The sequence below is a fragment of the Xyrauchen texanus genome, chromosome 5, assembly GCF_025860055.1.
Source record: "Xyrauchen texanus isolate HMW12.3.18 chromosome 5, RBS_HiC_50CHRs, whole genome shotgun sequence".
In the NCBI taxonomy this organism is placed as follows: Eukaryota; Metazoa; Chordata; class Actinopteri; order Cypriniformes; family Catostomidae; genus Xyrauchen; species Xyrauchen texanus.
In genome coordinates, this window is record NC_068280.1 from 839,834 (window position 1) to 858,289 (window position 18,456).

Below are 18,456 nucleotides of genomic sequence, written 5' to 3' on the forward strand. Positions count from 1 at the left end.
AAGAACATTCAAAAAGCACCTCCAGATATAAAGAACAAAAGAAATAAAGGCTTCTGATTCCAGACAAATAATCGCCTGCAATGATCTGTTTTTATGTGCTGTTAAGGGCCTAGGCGAGATAGCAGTGAATTAGAGTTTGACCCCGCGGGAAACACTCTGTTGTGTTGAGGAAGTGAATCACAGGGTTTTAATCTGATGGAAGTTGTTTTCCACTGTGTTGAGAGTGTAGAATAGGAAAAGTGTAAAAGTCATGCGGATATCGCTCTGTTGTGTTGAGGAAGTGAATCACAGAGGTCTGACGAGTCCGCTGAAATCCCTCTAATAAGTGTTTTCATTGATGATAAGGGCAGTTTGGCAGGTCACCTAAGAGAGCTGGTAGTTTTAGAAGAGCTGTGTGATTATAAAGGCCTTGTGTAAGTGTGTGATTGAGTACAAACATGAGCCGGTACAGGACGGGACTGTAGGATGAGTCCTTAGACTATAATTTTTTTTATATTGTGTGTATTGTTTACTGTACATTGTATATAATTATTGTGTTGTGTAAGTATGTGTACATTTGATATGTAAATTGTGTTGTGTAAGTATGTTGTTTACTGTAATTGGTATATGTCTCGTCACTGTCATGACTGCTATGTTGCTCGGAACTGCACACAAGATTGGAGATTGGAGATTGATCCAAGATGGCGGTGCGGTAGCACGCAGCGGCCACTCCGGATCCACAATGGTGCTATTTTTGTTAAAAAAGCCCGACTTTTGCAACACATGGACATCGGAGCAACCAGTGTTCGTGTCTACCATCGCCAGACACTACTCAAATATAAGACTCATGCAAAAACCAAGCTGCATGATGACCTGCAGGAGGCGCTACGCGTACTCGGCTTGCTGCGGAGACCAGGCCTCCAGCCCTCGGCGTCGCCTGATGCCGGTGTGCGAGAAAGCGGAAGCGCGGAAAGAGGGCGGGGGTCCATGCTAGGCTAAAAACAAACCCTAGCCGGCCGGCTCTCCCGTCTATCCTGCTCTCAAATGTTTGCTCCCTGGACAATAAACTGGACTATATCCGACTCCAGCAGGCTACGCAGCGTGAGTTTAGAGACTGCTGCGTCTTTGTTTTCACGGAGACGTGGCTCAGCGACAGAGTTCCGGATGCCGCCATTCAGCTAGACGGGCTCGCCTCGTTTCGTGCCGACAGAAATACAGCTCTCTGCGGTAAGACTCGCGGTGGTGGCTTGTGTGTTTACATCAACACGGAATGGTGCAAGAACTCTACGCTAGTCTCTAGTTACTGTTCATCGCTGTTGGAGCTTGTGACTGTTAGATGCAGACCTTTTTATCTACCACGGGAATTCACCACTGTTTGCATAACCGGAGTTTACATTCCCCCAGCGCTAACGCTAAGGAAGCGCTCTGTGAACTGTATGGGGCTATGAGCGAACTGCAGAACGCTCACCCCGACGGACTGTTTATTGTCGCCGGAGATTTCAACCATGCAAATCTCAAGACAGTGCTCCCTAAATTCCATCAGTATGTGGACTTTGCAACGAGAGGGGCGAACGCGCTTGATCTTGTTTACACAAACATCCCAGGCGCTGCACGGGCGGAGCCCCGCCCCCACCTCGGCTACTCAGACCACATCTCTGTTATGTTAATTCCAGCATACAGACCGCTCGTCAGACGCACAAAACCGCTTCAGAAGCAGGTGAAAACCTGGCCAGCAGGAGCCATCTCTGCTCTTCAGGACTGTTTTGAGTGTACTGACTGGCACATGTTCAGGGAGGCTGCAACATATGGCGATTCTACCAACTTGGAGGAATACACAGCATCAGTGACCAGCTACATCAGCAAGTGCATTGATGATGTCACTTTCTCCAAGACCATCACCACACGCTCCAACCAGAAGCCGTGGATGACTGTGGAGGTGCGCACGCTGCTGAGGTCCCGAGACTCCGCCTTCAGAGCAGGCGATAAGGCAGCCCTAAGAACAGCTAGGGCCAAACTGTCACGGGCAATCAGAGAGGCAAAGCGCGCACACGCCCAGAGAATCCACAGTCACTTCCAGGACAGCGGTGACACGCGGCGCATGTGGCAGGGCATCCAGGCCATCACCAACTACAGGACAACATCAGTTGCCTGTGACAAAGATGCCTCCCTTCCAGATGCGCTGAACGACTTCTACGCTCGGTTTGAAGTGCAGAACGACGTGATGGCGAGGAAGTCCACCCCTCCTCCCAACGACCAGGTGCTCTGTCTTACCACGGCAGATGTGAGGAAAACTCTACGTAGAGTCAACCCACGGAAGGCTGCTGGACCAGACAACATTCCTGGCAGAGTGCTCAGAGGATGTGCAGACCAGCTAGCAGATGTTCTTACCGACATCTTCAACATCTCTCTGAGCAGCGCCGTTGTTCCAACGTGCTTCAAGGCCACCACCATCATCCCCATGCCAAAGAAGTCTTCAGTGTCCTGCCTCAACGACTACCGTCCCGTCGCACTTACACCCATCATCATGAAGTGCTTCGAGAGGCTCGTCATGAGGCAGATTAAGACCCAGCTGCCCCCTCACTAGACCCACTGCAGTTTGCGTATCGTTCAAACCGTTCAACGGACGATGCCATCACCACAACCCTCCATCTGGCCCTCACCCACCTAGACAATAAGGACTCATACGTTCGAATGCTGTTCATAGATTTCAGCTCAGCATTCAACACAATCATTCCCCAGCACCTGATTGGAAAGCTGAACCTGCTGGGCCTGGACACCTCCCTCTGCAACTGGATCCTGGACTTCCTGACTGGGAGACCTCAGTCAGTCCGGATCGGGAACAGCATCTCCACCACCACCACACTGAGCACTGGGACCCCCCAGGGCTGTGTGCTCAGTCCACTGCTGTTCACTCTGCTGACTCACGACTGTGCAGCAATGCACAGCTCGAATCACATCATCAAGTTCGCCGATGACACGACCGTGGTGGGTCTCATCAGCAAGAACAACGAGTCAGCATACAGAGAGGAGGTGCAGCGGCTGACGAACTGGTGTAGAGCCAACAACCTGTTCCTGAATGTCGACAAAACAAAAAAGATGGTTGTTGACTTTAGGAGAGCACAAGGTGAACACACTCCGCTGAACATCGACGGCTCCTCTGTGGAGATCGTCAAGAGCACCAAATTTCTTGGTGTTCACCTGGCGGAGAACCTCACCTGGTCCCTCAACACCAGCTCAATCACCAAGAAAGCCCAGCAGCGTCTCTACTTTCTTCGAAGGCTGAGGAAAGCACATCTCCCAACCCCCATCCTCACTACATTCTATAGAGGGACTATTGAGAGCATCCTGAGCAGCTGCATCACTGCCTGGTTTGACATTTACAAAAAACACTGTATCCGCAAAGCAACCAGCATTGTGGACGACCCCACACCCCTCACACAAACTCTTTACCCTCCTCCCGTCTGGCAAGAGGTACCGAAGCATTTGGGCCCTCACGGCCAGACTGTGTAACAGCTTCTTCCCCCAAGCCATCAGACTTCTCAATACTCAGAGACTGGTTTGACACACACACACACTTGTCCTGAGTTGCACTTTAATAACTGTCACTTTATAACTGTCTGCTACCTCAATAACTGCTATGTGCATAGAACATTATCTCATAGTATGTTATGTTTACATTTTTAGAAACTGTCATCTTTTTGCACTACTGAGTACTGGTCGGCGCTGCACTGTCTATTGTCCTGTTCATTGTCAGTAATATGTTGTACTGTCCTGTACTTTTTGCACATGTTTGCACGTGCACTTTATATAGGTATATATAGGTAGTTTATATAGGTATTTTATTTCGTTGTGTAGTCTCATGTGGTCCTATGTTGGTCCTTTGTTGTTTTTATGTAGCACCATGGTCCTGCAGGAACGTTGTCTCGTTTTGCTGTGTACTGTACTAACTGTATATGGTTGAAACGACAATAAAAACCACTTGACCACTTGACTTGACAAGAATTTCACCTACTGTTGCACTTGTGTACATGTGTGACAATAAAGTGATTTGATATTTGATTTGATATTGGCATTTCTCATTATTGTAGTAGGAAATACATTAAAATAATAAGATATACGTTTATTCTCTAAATGTAACTTAATCTAAATAAATGGAGATCATTTAATTTCTTTAACAAGATCATGTTATTTGAACAAATACAAATTGTTACAATAATGAATACATTGATAAATGTAAAAAAGATAGCGTTTGTTTTATTATAGGAAAAATCATATCAGCCATTCCTGTAAAATATCCATTGTGGGGAGAACCTTCAGATAACCTTTAAGCACATGGCACAAGGAAGGAAAGAGTATAATGAGAAGGAAAAGTTACATTTTCACAGAATGGGCAGAAACAACTACAACACACTCTCTCTCTCTCTCTCTCTCTCTCTCTCTCTCTCTCTCTCTCTCACACACACACACACACACACACACACACACCCACTCACGTGTGTGCGCATGTCGATTACAGTTTTTCTCGACTGCTAAGACACATTTCTTGAAAGCTGCTCTTCTTTTCTCTGAACTGTGAACACAAAACCCAATTTTCAAGCTACATTCACAAAACCTCAGACTCTTCTTGCAAAACCTCAAAACAGTTCAATCTGTGCTCAAAACTGAACTATGTTGTCAAATCGTGCCCGAGTCAATCAAAATTAAAAACACTACTGAACAGTCACTAAACACTACGTAGAAAAACAGAAAACACAATGCTCAGGACATGAAGTGTGAGAAATAAATGTTTATTGTTCACTGTAGGCTAAATGCATGTTGCAAAACAAAAAAAACCTGTGCAGTTAACACTTGTACAAAAAGACAAAACAGAAATCTTATGCGTTTGCCACTTGTATACAGTAAGCCCATGTAAAAATAACGTACAAAAATATACAAATAAGTGCATTACTCAGCCACAGCATCATGTCTCCTGTACTGGGTCAGGCCACAGGACTTCATCCACATCACAGGCCACATTTTGTCTGGCCAGGCAACGGGGGAAAAAACCCCTGCCATATCCAGACTTGGCATGCCTCCACACCTATGTCACCACAGGCAAGTCCTATGGCTTGCAGGAGATTTACCCTGGTGTAAGTTTGGCGTTCATATACCTTCCACCGCCATGAGGAGAAGAATTCCTCAATGGGGTTTAAGAAAGGGGAGTACGGTGGAAGGCAAAGATTGATAAAACCTTGGTTCATATTGAACCAACTCTCTAACCTGGAGGGCTCTGTGAAAACTCACATTGTCCCAAACAACAACATAGATGGGATGCTCATCCTGCTGCCCTAACAGAGCATCTCGCATGTGATTGAGGGAAATGAGGAGCTGGTGAGTGTTGTAGGGCCCCAGGTTGGCATGATGGTGGACAACCCCATGATTGCTGATGGCAGCACGTAATGTGACATTGCCACCACACTGCCCAGGAACACCAACAATGGCCCGATGGCCAATCACATTATGGCCTCTCCTTCTCCTTTTGGTGAGATTAAACCCAGCTTCATCCATGTAGATGTATTCATGGGGTCTTTCCATTGCATCCAGTTGAAAAACCCTCGGTAGAAATAGATATAGTTTTGTAAGTGATACGGAAAAAGTGATTTAGGCCACTACAGTAAATCACTACTTAAGAGTAATCAACATTGAATGTGTCTGGATATATGCCAACCTGTACATACTGGAATCTCTTTGACTCTGTCGGAGTTGCGATCAAAGGGCACTCTGTACAGCGGTTTCATGTGCAGTCTGTTGCGCTTGAGGACACGATCAACAGTAGAGAGGCTGACACTGTTGATACCCTCAAAATTGACATGGTCCTCAATGATCTTCTGCTGAATTTCACTCAGTTTAATGGCATTGTTCTCACGGACCATATCAACAATTAGGGTCTCTTGGTGTGGGGAGAACATACCTGTCCTCCCACCCCCATGTGGCAGTCTTTCAATTCTACAAAAAGAGAAAACTACAAACAGTTAGACCAACCCTCCATTACAATACTACAGTACATTGGTACAGTGATGTACTGAAACATATTTACTTACAGTATACTGTGGTACAGTATATAGTATGTCATACAGTAATAGCTGTCAACATTTACATACTGTACTATAATGTCAAAAAAAGGTAATTACCTGTTCTCTTCTCTACATCTTCGGATTATGGTGGACACAGTGAATCTACTGATGTTTGGTTGTACCCTTTGTCCAGCCTCCCTCATCAATCACAGTAGCTCTGATTTCATCAGATATTACTGTTCTTTGTCTTCGCTGACCACCTCGACCACCTCGACCTCCTCTCACACGAACTCTTCCTCTCAGATTTCTATCCATTGTAGGGCCTCACAAACCAGTGCTCTCTGAACTGGCTTACTGTATATGTTCCCTCACATCATTAGCCAAAAGTGTGCTCAATTTTGAGTTGTTGTGTTCAAGTGGTGACACCTGTGCTTTAATTGTGTTTGACTTTTGTCACCTGTGCTCACCATTATGCAGCACGGGTGCATCACAATGAAAATGTGTTGGCAAGTTGTACCTAAACAGGTGAAAAGTGCTTATGGTTTTGCCAAAAGAGTGATTGATTCAGTCAGTGGGTTCAGGCAACTGAGCATTTGGTTCAGACAATAGGGTTTAGTGTTTTAGCAATTGAGAAAAACTATAATATGGGGTTGGATCTCTTTCTGCCATTTCCATCAGCTTCCCTTTTGAAAGTGAGTGTCAATTTGTGGATGGGTTTTTATCTGCCCAGCTCATGATCAGAGATAACTTTGGGAAAAGTGAACAAAGTCACACTGGAAAATCCGACTCTAAAATAAAACGAAATATGTCTGTATATTTGTATGAATCTGTCAATCTGAAAGGGAATCCTAATGGTTATAAGTTTGTAAAATGATGTTTCCAAATCAGGAGTTAAAGCTGTGGATATATAACACTTGAATTCATTGTGCAGATTCTCAAAATACATCCAACACTATCAAGCTGAGGTGCAATATAATATGCAAGGCTAAGAACATGCTAACTGAGAGACAAAATCATGCTCCATGAAAAGCAAACATATGTCCAGAACACCTGACCAGGACATGAGAGACCGTATCTCGTATGTTTTGACGGTCAGTGATTGAAAATCTATATTTCACCTGAAGGTCACGCACACGGCTGCTGATCACTTACGTCATACGAGCTCTGGGATTACATGTAGCCACAGTTGTAAATGTGGAAGTACACTAACCGTTTCACAACAACACACTACTTCAAGGCTTTTTCTTTTTTTAAATGAATTCTGACATTACAATATAATCAGATGCATTATTGTGATAATTGCTGATCACAAATCACTGAAATGAAAAACAAAGAAAAGAGACACTTAGTTTGTCGAGTGATATTGCACATGTTGGGAAATTTGGCCAGCAAGCTGCAACATGTGAGCATGAAATATTATTCTCATTATTCTCACTCTCATTACCCAACTTCACAACAGCATTTTCAGATCAGTCATCAGCGTTGTGACGTCAGAAAGACAGGAGTATGTGACTCAGTGTCTGAACTTTATTAATGCCAGCTTGCTCTACGAGGAAACACGAATCTCTGCAGTTAAACGTCTGGCGCGTCTCAAGACTGTTAAGCACCACAGCTCCCCATAAGGTTATAACTCATTACATGTCAAGCGTAACTCAGCAAATGTGACTATGACATAGTCCTTATTTAGGGCTAAAAGGGGGAATGTGCCAAATGGTTCGCTGTCCTTTTCTGCATTTTGCGGCACCGTTTTGTTGTCTGTTATGCATAACGCGGCAGCTTATTTGAGCTTGTCGCGACCCATTTGGCACATTTCGCGGCCGACTCACCAGTCCGCTCGGTTCTCCCGATAGCCAGTCTGTCCCTGATCGGCCCCAAAGTGCATCGGCCAACCGGGAAAATGCCTGGTATCCCAGATTACCAGTCCAGCCCTGGTTTGAATGGAACCGCAGGCGGCTAAAAACTGTCACAACCGCACTGTTCATGATGACATTTTTCCAAAAGTACTATCCTTTTATTTTCTAATGCATGGGTGTGTTGGGACACAAGTTTGGGATGATTCTAGGGAGACCAGCAAACCTCTCGACCTCTGATTTTAATGGATCCTTTGCACAAGTAATCTGAAATCATAATAAGAGATTAAATATTTGGAACCCTCTAGAACACATTCAGCAGTTCACCTCAAAACTCTGCATTTCACACTCGTAACACAATACTTCAGGAATTCAGCAAGAGAGGACATCGGGAAAAACCGGGAAACAGGAAAGAACAAGAGTCCAAAATAAGCGTTCATAAGTGTGTAAATGTTGGCTGCTCACTGACGCCTGAAGTCACATGAATCATATCAAAAATGTCTGGAAAATCTTCTATCAGAGGTTTATCTAGGATGCCTAGGTCATTGGGGCAACAATATGACTGTTACTATTATTATGTGTAATAAAAATGATGCAACTACTTGTTGCCTGGCAGGAAGTTAGCACTTTGTAATTTCCTTGCCACTGCATCAAGGATGAACTGAAAATGAAAATGAATCATTCATAAACAGGGCTGCACAATTATATAATCACAATTACAATTACAATTACAGCTGCAACAATTAACTGATCGTGAAAAGAGCCATTTACAGGATTCGACTCCCGTTGGCCAAAAAAAATCATGTTTTTTACGGTATTGGAGCATTAACCAATCTTTTCTCGGTTTCTACTTATATTTTTTTTTTTAGAATTTGTTAACAATTTTGGCTCGAATATGAAATTGACCGTTTTTCCATTGTCTTGATTTACCAAATTTTCCCCAAATAAATGTTTTTGCGTTGTTGAGAAAAAAAACCCTGCAACTTTAAAATGCTGCTACCATCTTTGTGATTAATGTTTTCATCTGTTTGTGTTTAAGAATATTTGTTTTAATGTGCAGTGTGTTTGACTGTCCAATACCAGTTACATATAAATGATGTACAGTGGCAAGAAAAAGTATGTGAACCCATCTGGAATTACCTGCATTTATGTACACTCATTTAAGTTTCAATAATTAAAAAAATCTTTTTTAACTAATAACACACAAATTATTATATTGTTCTTGTACACTTTGTACACCATTCAAACAATCACAGTTTAAATTGGAAAAGTATGTGAACTTCTAGGCTAATGACACTAACAAAAGCTAATTACAGTCAGGAGTTGGTAAAACTGGCATCATATTAATGAAACAAGATTGGAGGTGTGGGTTAGAGCTACTTTGAATTATAAAAAGCACTCAAACATTTTGAATTCACAAGAAGCATCTGCAGATGTGGACCACGAGATCTCAGAAGACCTACGATCAAGAATTGTTGCTTTGCATAAAGCTGGAAAGGGTTATAAAGTTATCTGTGAAACTGTGGACAGATGAATATCTAACGGCCACTTCTAGTGAGAGTACATATAGTACTAAATCATCTCCATTTATAGACAGTTTGTCTAACTGTGGACAGATGAATATCTAACGGCCACTTCTAGTGAGAGTACCTATAGTACTAAATCATCTCCATTTATAGACAGTTTGTCTAACTGTGGACAGATGAATATCTAACGGCCACTTCTAGTGAGAGTACCTATAGTACTAAATCACCTCCATTTATAGACAGTTTGTCTAACAGTGGACTGATGAATATCTAACGGCCACTTCTAGTGAGAGTACCTATAGTACTAAATCACCTCCATTTATAGACAGTTTGTCTAACTGTGCACAGATGAATATCTAACGGCCACTTCTAGAGAGAGTACCTATAGTACCAAATCACCTCCATTTATAGACAGTTTGTCTCACTGTGGACAGATGAATATCTAACGGCCACTTCTAGAGAGAGTACCTATAGTACTAAATCACCTCCATTTATAGTCAGTTTGTCTCACTGTGGACAGATGAATATCTAATGGCCACTTCTAGAGAGAGTACCTATAGTACTAAATCACCTCCATTTATAGACAGTTTGTCTCACTGTGGACAGATGAATATCTAACGGCCACTTCTAGTGAGAGTGCCTATAGTACTAAATCACCTCCATTTATAGTCAGTTTGTCTAACTGTGGACAGATGAATATCTAATGGCCACTTCTAGAGAGAGTACCTATAGTACTAAATCACCTCCATTTATAGACAGTTTGTCTCACTGTAGACAGATGAATATCTAACGGCCACTTCTAGGTGAGAGTACCTATAGTACTAAATCACCTCCATTTATAGACAGTTTGTCTAACTGTAGACAGATGAATATCTAACGGCCACTTCTAGTGAGAGTACCTATAGTACTAAATCACCTCCATTTATAGACAGTTTGTCTAACTGTGCACAGATGAATATCTAAGGGCCACTTCTAGAGAGAGTACCTATAGTACTAAATCATCTCCATTTATAGACAGTTTGTCTAACTGTGGACAGATGAATATCTAACGGCCACTTCTAGAGAGAGTACCTATAGTACTAAATCACCTCCATTTATAGACAGTTTGTCTAACTGTGCACAGATGAATATCTAACGGTCACTTCTAGAGAGAGTACCTATAGTACTAAATCATCTCCATTTATAGACAGTTTGTCTAACTGTGGACAGATGAATATCTAACGGCCACTTCTAGAGAGAGTACCTATAGTACTAAATCATCTCCATTTCTAGACAGTTTGTCTAACTGTGGACAGATGAATATCTAACGGCCACTTCTAGAGAGAGTACCTATAGTACTAAATCATCTCCATTTATAGACAGTTTGTCTAACTGTGGACAGATGAATATCTAACGGCCACTTCTAGAGAGAGTACCTATAGTACTAAATCATCTCCATTTATAGACAGTTTGTCTAACTGTGGACAGATGAATATCTAACGGCCACTTCTAGAGAGAGTACCTATAGTACTAAATCATCTCCATTTATAGACAGTTTGTCTAACTGTGACAGATGAATATCTAACGGTCACTTCTAGAGAGAGTACCTATAGTACTAAATCACCTCCATTTATAGACAGTTTGTCTAACTGTGGACAGATGAATATCTAACGGCCACTTCTAGTGAGAGTACCTATAGTACTAAATCACCTCCATTTATAGACAGTTTCTCTAACTGTGGACAGATGAATATCTAACGGCCACTTCTAGTGAGAGTACCTATAGTACTAAATCATCTCCATTTCTAGACAGTTTGTCTCACTGTGGACAGATGAATATCTAACGGCCACTTCTAGTGAGAGTACCTATAGTACTAAATCATCTCCATTTCTAGACAGTTTGTCTCACTGTGGACAGATGAATATCTAACGGCCACTTCTAGTGAGAGTACCTATAGTACTAAATCATCTCCATTTCTAGACAGTTTGTCTCACTGTGGACAGATGAATATCTAACGGCCACTTCTAGTGAGAGTACCTATAGTACTAAATCATCTCCATTTATAGACAGTTTGTCTAACTGTGACAAATGAATATCTAACGGCCACTTCTAGAGAGAGTACCTATAGTACTAAATCACCTCCATTTATAGACAGTTTCTCTAACTGTGGACAGATGAATATCTAACGGCCACTTCTAGTGAGAGTACCTATAGTACTAAATCACCTCCATTTATAGACAGTTTCTCTAACTGTGGACAGATGAATATCTAACGGCCACTTCTAGTGAGAGTACCTATAGTACTAAATCATCTCCATTTCTAGACAGTTTGTCTCACTGTGGACAGATGAATATCTAACGGCCACTTCTATTGAGAGTACCTATAGTACTAAATCATCTCCATTTATAGACAGTTTGTCTCACTGTGACAGATGAATATCTAACGGCCACTTCTAGTGAGAGTACCTATAGTACTAAATCATCTCCATTTATAGACAGTTTGTCTAACTGTGACAGATGAATATCTAACGGCCACTTCTAGTGAGAGTACCTATAGTACTAAATCATCTCCATTTATAGACAGTTTGTCTAACTGTGGACAGATGAATATCTAACGGCCACTTCTAGAGAGAGTACCTATAGTACTAAATCATCTCCATTTATAGACAGTTTGTCTAACTGTGGACAGATGAATATCTAACGGCCACTTCTAGAGAGAGTACCTATAGTACTAAATCATCTCCATTTATAGACAGTTTGTCTAACTGTGGACAGATGAATATCTAACGGCCACTTCTAGAGAGAGTACCTATAGTACTAAATCACCTCCATTTATAGACAGTTTGTCTAACTGTGGACAGATGAATATCTAACGGCCACTTCTAGTGAGAGTACCTATAGTACTAAATCACCTCCATTTATAGACAGTTTCTCTAACTGTGGACAGATGAATATCTAATGGCCACTTCTAGTGAGAGTACCTATAGTACTAAATCATCTCCATTTCTAGACAGTTTGTCTCACTGTGGACAGATGAATATCTAACGGCCACTTCTAGTGAGAGTACCTATAGTACTAAATCATCTCCATTTCTAGACAGTTTGTCTCACTGTGGACAGATGAATATCTAACGGCCACTTCTAGTGAGAGTACCTATAGTACTAAATCATCTCCATTTATAGACAGTTTGTCTAACTGTGACAGATGAATATCTAACGGCCACTTCTAGAGAGAGTACCTATAGTACTAAATCACCTCCATTTATAGACAGTTTCTCTAACTGTGGACAGATGAATATCTAACGGCCACTTCTAGTGAGAGTACCTATAGTACTAAATCATCTCCATTTCTAGACAGTTTGTCTCACTGTGGACAGATGAATATCTAACGGCCACTTCTATTGAGAGTACCTATAGTACTAAATCATCTCCATTTCTAGACAGTTTGTCTCACTGTGGACAGATGAATATCTAACGGCCACTTCTAGAGAGAGTACCTATAGTACTAAATCATCTCCATTTATAGACAGTTTGTCTCACTGTGGACAGATGAATATCTAACGGCCACTTCTAGTGAGAGTACCTATAGTACTAAATCGTCTCCATTTATAGACAGTTTGTCTAACTATGACAGATGAATATCTAACGGCCACTTCTAGAGAGAGTACCTATAGTACTAAATCATCTCCATTTATAGACAGTTTGTCTCACTGTGGACAGATGAATATCTAACGGCCACTTCTAGTGAGAGTACCTATAGTACTAAATCGTCTCCATTTATAGACAGTTTGTCTAACTGTGACAGATGAATATCTAATGTCTTCCAGATAACTTTATAACCCTTTCCATCTTTATGCAAAGCAACAATTCTTGATTGTATGTCTTCTGTGATCTCGTGTTCTACGTCAGCAGATGCTTCTTATAAATTGAAAACTCAAAATGTAATCCCAAAGGGTTCACATACTTTCTCTTAGTATTGTAAACGGTCTCATCCATTTATTTCTAATATGTAATTTAAGAGTTTTTACCTCTTACTCTAAAAATAAAATCTACATCAACTAATATTTTATGCCATAATATGAAGTGCTAGGACTTTACTAGAATACTAAATCTACAACGTTTACAATTAAAGTCAAAATAAAGAAACGCACAACAGAAGAATTCATTATGAGGGCATTTTTCCACAAGGCCCCATTAATCTTTGAGCCTGATCTAATAAAAACAAAACCTAAAAAAATGAAATTGTTGCACTTTAATCTGTTTTGAATGCTGTTGTGATGCTAGTGAAACTGTAATGCGGCACTTTTTGTACCACCGTCTCCTTAAGATGATTCACTTATAAGGTGTTCCTCGTCTGTAAGTCTCTTTGGATAAAAGCATCTGCCAAATGAATAAATGTAAATCATTTGTCCACAGGCTGCTGAGGGGAGTAAATGCATTAAGAATCACATTTCTTCCAAATAATTCATCCTCACAGAACTAAAATAATCATAAATGTAACTGGACTAGACTGACGACGACTACTTCAATCTGTCACAAGTGTTGATCCTTGTTACCATAATGGCTGTATATGTTGTGTAGTCTTTTATTTGAATGTTTTAGTATATAATGATTGTATGTTATGCTGCAGTTGACCTATTCTTGCCATGCTCCAAAAAGAAAAGAAGTAAAAGTACATAAACTAATGTGTTTTGTTACACTAACCTTATAATAATAGTAATAATAAACCAAAAAGATAATAATTTAAGGGATCGCTAAAGTTAGTTAATGTTCAATTTATATTATTTTCAGCAATAACCCTCAGCAACTAATAACAGTAGTCACTAACTGGTGACAGTGTTAATAATAAATGATAGTAAAGTATTCGCCCCCTCTGTAGACGTGGACATGGTCAATGATTCTGCTTATCCCAGTAAATGAGGACAGAACTATCAAGTGTCACGGAAATGCCCTGCTCATATTTAACCCCAAATCAATACAAAATAAATATGAACTTATATTTTGCACAAAGAAAATGAAGTCTATATTTAGGACAGTTAAGATCTTTTGCATCAGGACAGCAACGGTCCGGGTGTTTAACTTTTAATATTCACTTTGATTTCAATAATGTTTCTATTTACTGCAACACTGTCATTTATTAGCTCTTTACAGAAAATAGATGTTGATGCAGAATCAATTTTGTACATGCAGGATCAGTGAAGCACTACTATCATGTAGAAATACTTCAGAATTTAAACATCATTTTCTCACATTGTGGATATTATTATATTATAATGCACATAGTTTTAGGCATTACATGAGAATTGGGGGATAAAATGTGCTAAACTGTGATGAAAACTACTGCTGCATAACGGTGTGCAAAAAATACTCAGAACCAAAAATATGACATAAGCATTGGTAAATTCCATTTTCATGACAACTGGTCTGGAAAACATTAAATATCAACCTTTCCCACAGTACCAGTGAACTGATAACTAATATCTTATATCAATCCACCCACACACACACACACACACACACACACACACACACACACACACACACACACACACACACACACACACACACACATGTTTGGTTTCCATGTTTTATGGGGACTTTCCATAGACATAATGGTTTTTATACTGTACAAACTTTATATTCTATCCCCTAAACCTAACCCTACCCCTAAACCTAACCCTCACAGAAAACTTTCTGCATTTTTACATTTTCAAAAAACATAATTTAGTATGATTTATAAGCTGTTTTCCTCATGGGGACTGACAAAATGTCCCCACAAGGTCAAAAATTTCGGGTTTTACTATCCTTATGGGGACATTTGGTCCCCACAAAGTGATAAATACACGCTCACACATACACACACTCACACACACACACACACACACACTCATGTTTGGTTTCCATGTTTTATGGGGACTTTCCATAGACATAATGGTTTTTATACTGTACAAACTTTATATTCTATCCCTAAACCTAACCCTACCCTAAACCTAACCCTCACAGAAAACTTTCTGCATTTTTACATTTTCAAAAACATAATTTAGTATGATTTATAAGCTGTTTTCCTCATGGGGACTGACAAAATGTCCCCACAAGGTCAAAAATTTCGGGTTTTACTATCCTTATGGGGACATTTGGTCCCCACAAAGTGATAAATACAGCTCACACACACACACACACACACACACACACACAGACACACACACACTCACACACACACACACACCTCACACACACACACACACACACACACACACACACACACACACTCACACACACACACTCACACACACACACACACACACACACACACACACACACACACTCACACACACACACACACACACACACACACACACACACTCACACACTCACACACACACTCACACACACACACACACACACACACACACACACACACACACACTCACACACACACACACACACACACACACACACACACACACACACACACACACACTCACACACACACACACACACACACACACACACACACACAGACACACACACACTCACACACACACACACACTCTCACACACACACACACTCACACACACACACACACACACACACACACACACACACACACACACACACACACACACACACACGTTGGTCTACCTATCATTATGAGGACTTTCCATAGACATAATGACTTTTATACTGTATAAACTATAGATTCTATCCCCTAAACCTAACCCTACCCCTAAACCTAACCCTCACAGAAAACTTTCTGCATTTTTACATTTTCAATAAAACATTGTTTAGTATGATTTTTAAGCGATTTGAATTATGGGGACACTAGAAATGTCCTCATAAATCACATTTATAGCATAATACCCTTGTAAATACTAATTTGTAACTTACAAAATTGTCCTCGTAAATCACAAAAACACGCACACACTCACACACACTCACACACACTCACACACACACACACACACACACACACACACACAGACCCTTCTTTTGCCGTGTGGATCACGCTGAACTCAACGACCCTTGGTGCAGTTAGAAAACTAAAATAATCAGGAGATTTTAGGAAAAACACAAAAACAAATAAACAATGTTTAAATCTATACATTACAATTGAAAGGGGCTTTGATATATTTACCAATCACGACCAAGTACGCTCGTACACATGTGCACGTGACTGCCCGCCGTTGCCGTAGGAACCTAGAAAAGAGCCGAGGCCAATGTGAAGCCCAAGCGTTCCACATTACTTGGGGTTAAGTGTTTAATTAAAGGCATTGGATTGTGAATAACAAACAGCCAATCACCACTTGAGCAGTTTGTTTATTTAAATTGTCTATAATTAATTCATGTGGTTCCATCATGCACCCTCGTATCCCTCTTCACGCTACAGTATCGGTTCCTCTCGGGTGCAGGGTTTGGCCGCTCTGCTGAAAAACATGTCATGGTACATCAGACTGGTTAGTGGTTTGGTGCTGGCATGGAGGTTGGACCAGTATACCCATATTGTTCATCAACAAACCTTGTTGATGAAAGGGAATGCTAGCTGGATAAAGAATTCCAGGGATTGTCATTTCATGGGGTCAAGAGGAGTAAGTGCCAACAACATCCGTTTGCTTTCGTTTCTTTTATTTCGATTAAAAAACGTTTCTTATCTTTTTACATGGAACACTCTAAGAGCGAGAGAGACAGAAAGAGACAGAAGAGAGAAAGAATAGACAGTGTCATCAGTTCTACATAAGACGTTTTTCAACCACAAATTCGGAAGTGAAAGAGAAGCATGTCCCGAGACGTCAAGTCTCACAAAGTTTTTATTTACACGAAGTCCACAGATTTGTTGAATGATACGCTCGGTCACCCTACTCAAACAGAGGAAGGGGCGGGGCATTGAGTTGATGCCCTCAAAACGGGATGAGATAATTGGTCGGTGTCTCCAACACCAAAGGAGATGATTGGTTGGTGTCCGGGCAAGTGGCACAACAAGTTTATTTTTCATTTGTTCGCCACACTGCCGAAAACAACAGTCTGAATCATTTGCTCAAATTGGTGATCCTATTGCTCTTAACGTTTGACCTCTGTGACCTTTGAGCTGTACGTTTGTGTTTTTGTGTGTTAATCCCATTACAGGAAGTTTTTGGCATGTAGAAGAGCTGCTGTGTCTGGTGTAGAGGTCTGCAACCCGACCCGGGCCCGACGGGACCCGAGAACCCGACAGGTTTCGGGCCAGGTTCGGGTCAGTTATTCAAGTAGGACTTCGAGATCGGGTCGGGGTCGTATGAACTTACCGAACTTGTTTTGCGCACGCGCTCTCGCTCACAGACACGCACGAACCGACGAGTCAGGGGCCGTTCACACCGAGTGCGTTTCTGTTTTGCCATTGTTTTACTATGTAAACACACGCGTCTCACTTTTTCTTCAGTGTCTCACGCAGGACCGGCACATTTTAAACACAATGTCAAGTAAAAATAACTATTTTCAAACTCCTTTTCACTCTTTGCGCTGCATCTAGATTGTTTTCAATGCAGGTGTCACAAAGAGGGGACTATTGCATCGTTTCATTTAATTCCAAGTTCAGCACTGTTACGAATGTTGCCTATATGCTAACATACAATACAGCCTATTGCATCAGTACTTGCTAGGAGAGGAAATGAGATAGTGAGCGATTTCGGGTACGGGTCGGGTTTGGGTTTCATTTTAAGGCCCGTGCAGACCTCTACTCTGGCGTAAAGTGTTATCACATTCTGTAAAAGGGTTGATACTCATACAACACTCCACCCTGAAAGAAGGAGATAGAGAGAGAAAAAGACATGGAAGAATGGACAAATGGAGGTGTGGCAGGGCGGAGGGCGGGGCCGGGTCATGATGCTACAATCAAGCCTCCGAGAGAGATAAAGGCCGACCGGAGACAGCAGTGCGTCCCGGCCCCACCCTCCGCCCTGCCACAGGAGGAAAAAGGGTCCCGTGTGAACATCTCTCCATATCAGCATCAACTTTCTCCATAATTAAACTGAACCAGGACTGCGGCTGTATGAACTACTTTTATGATAGACACTTGACACGCCCAGTCCTCATTCAC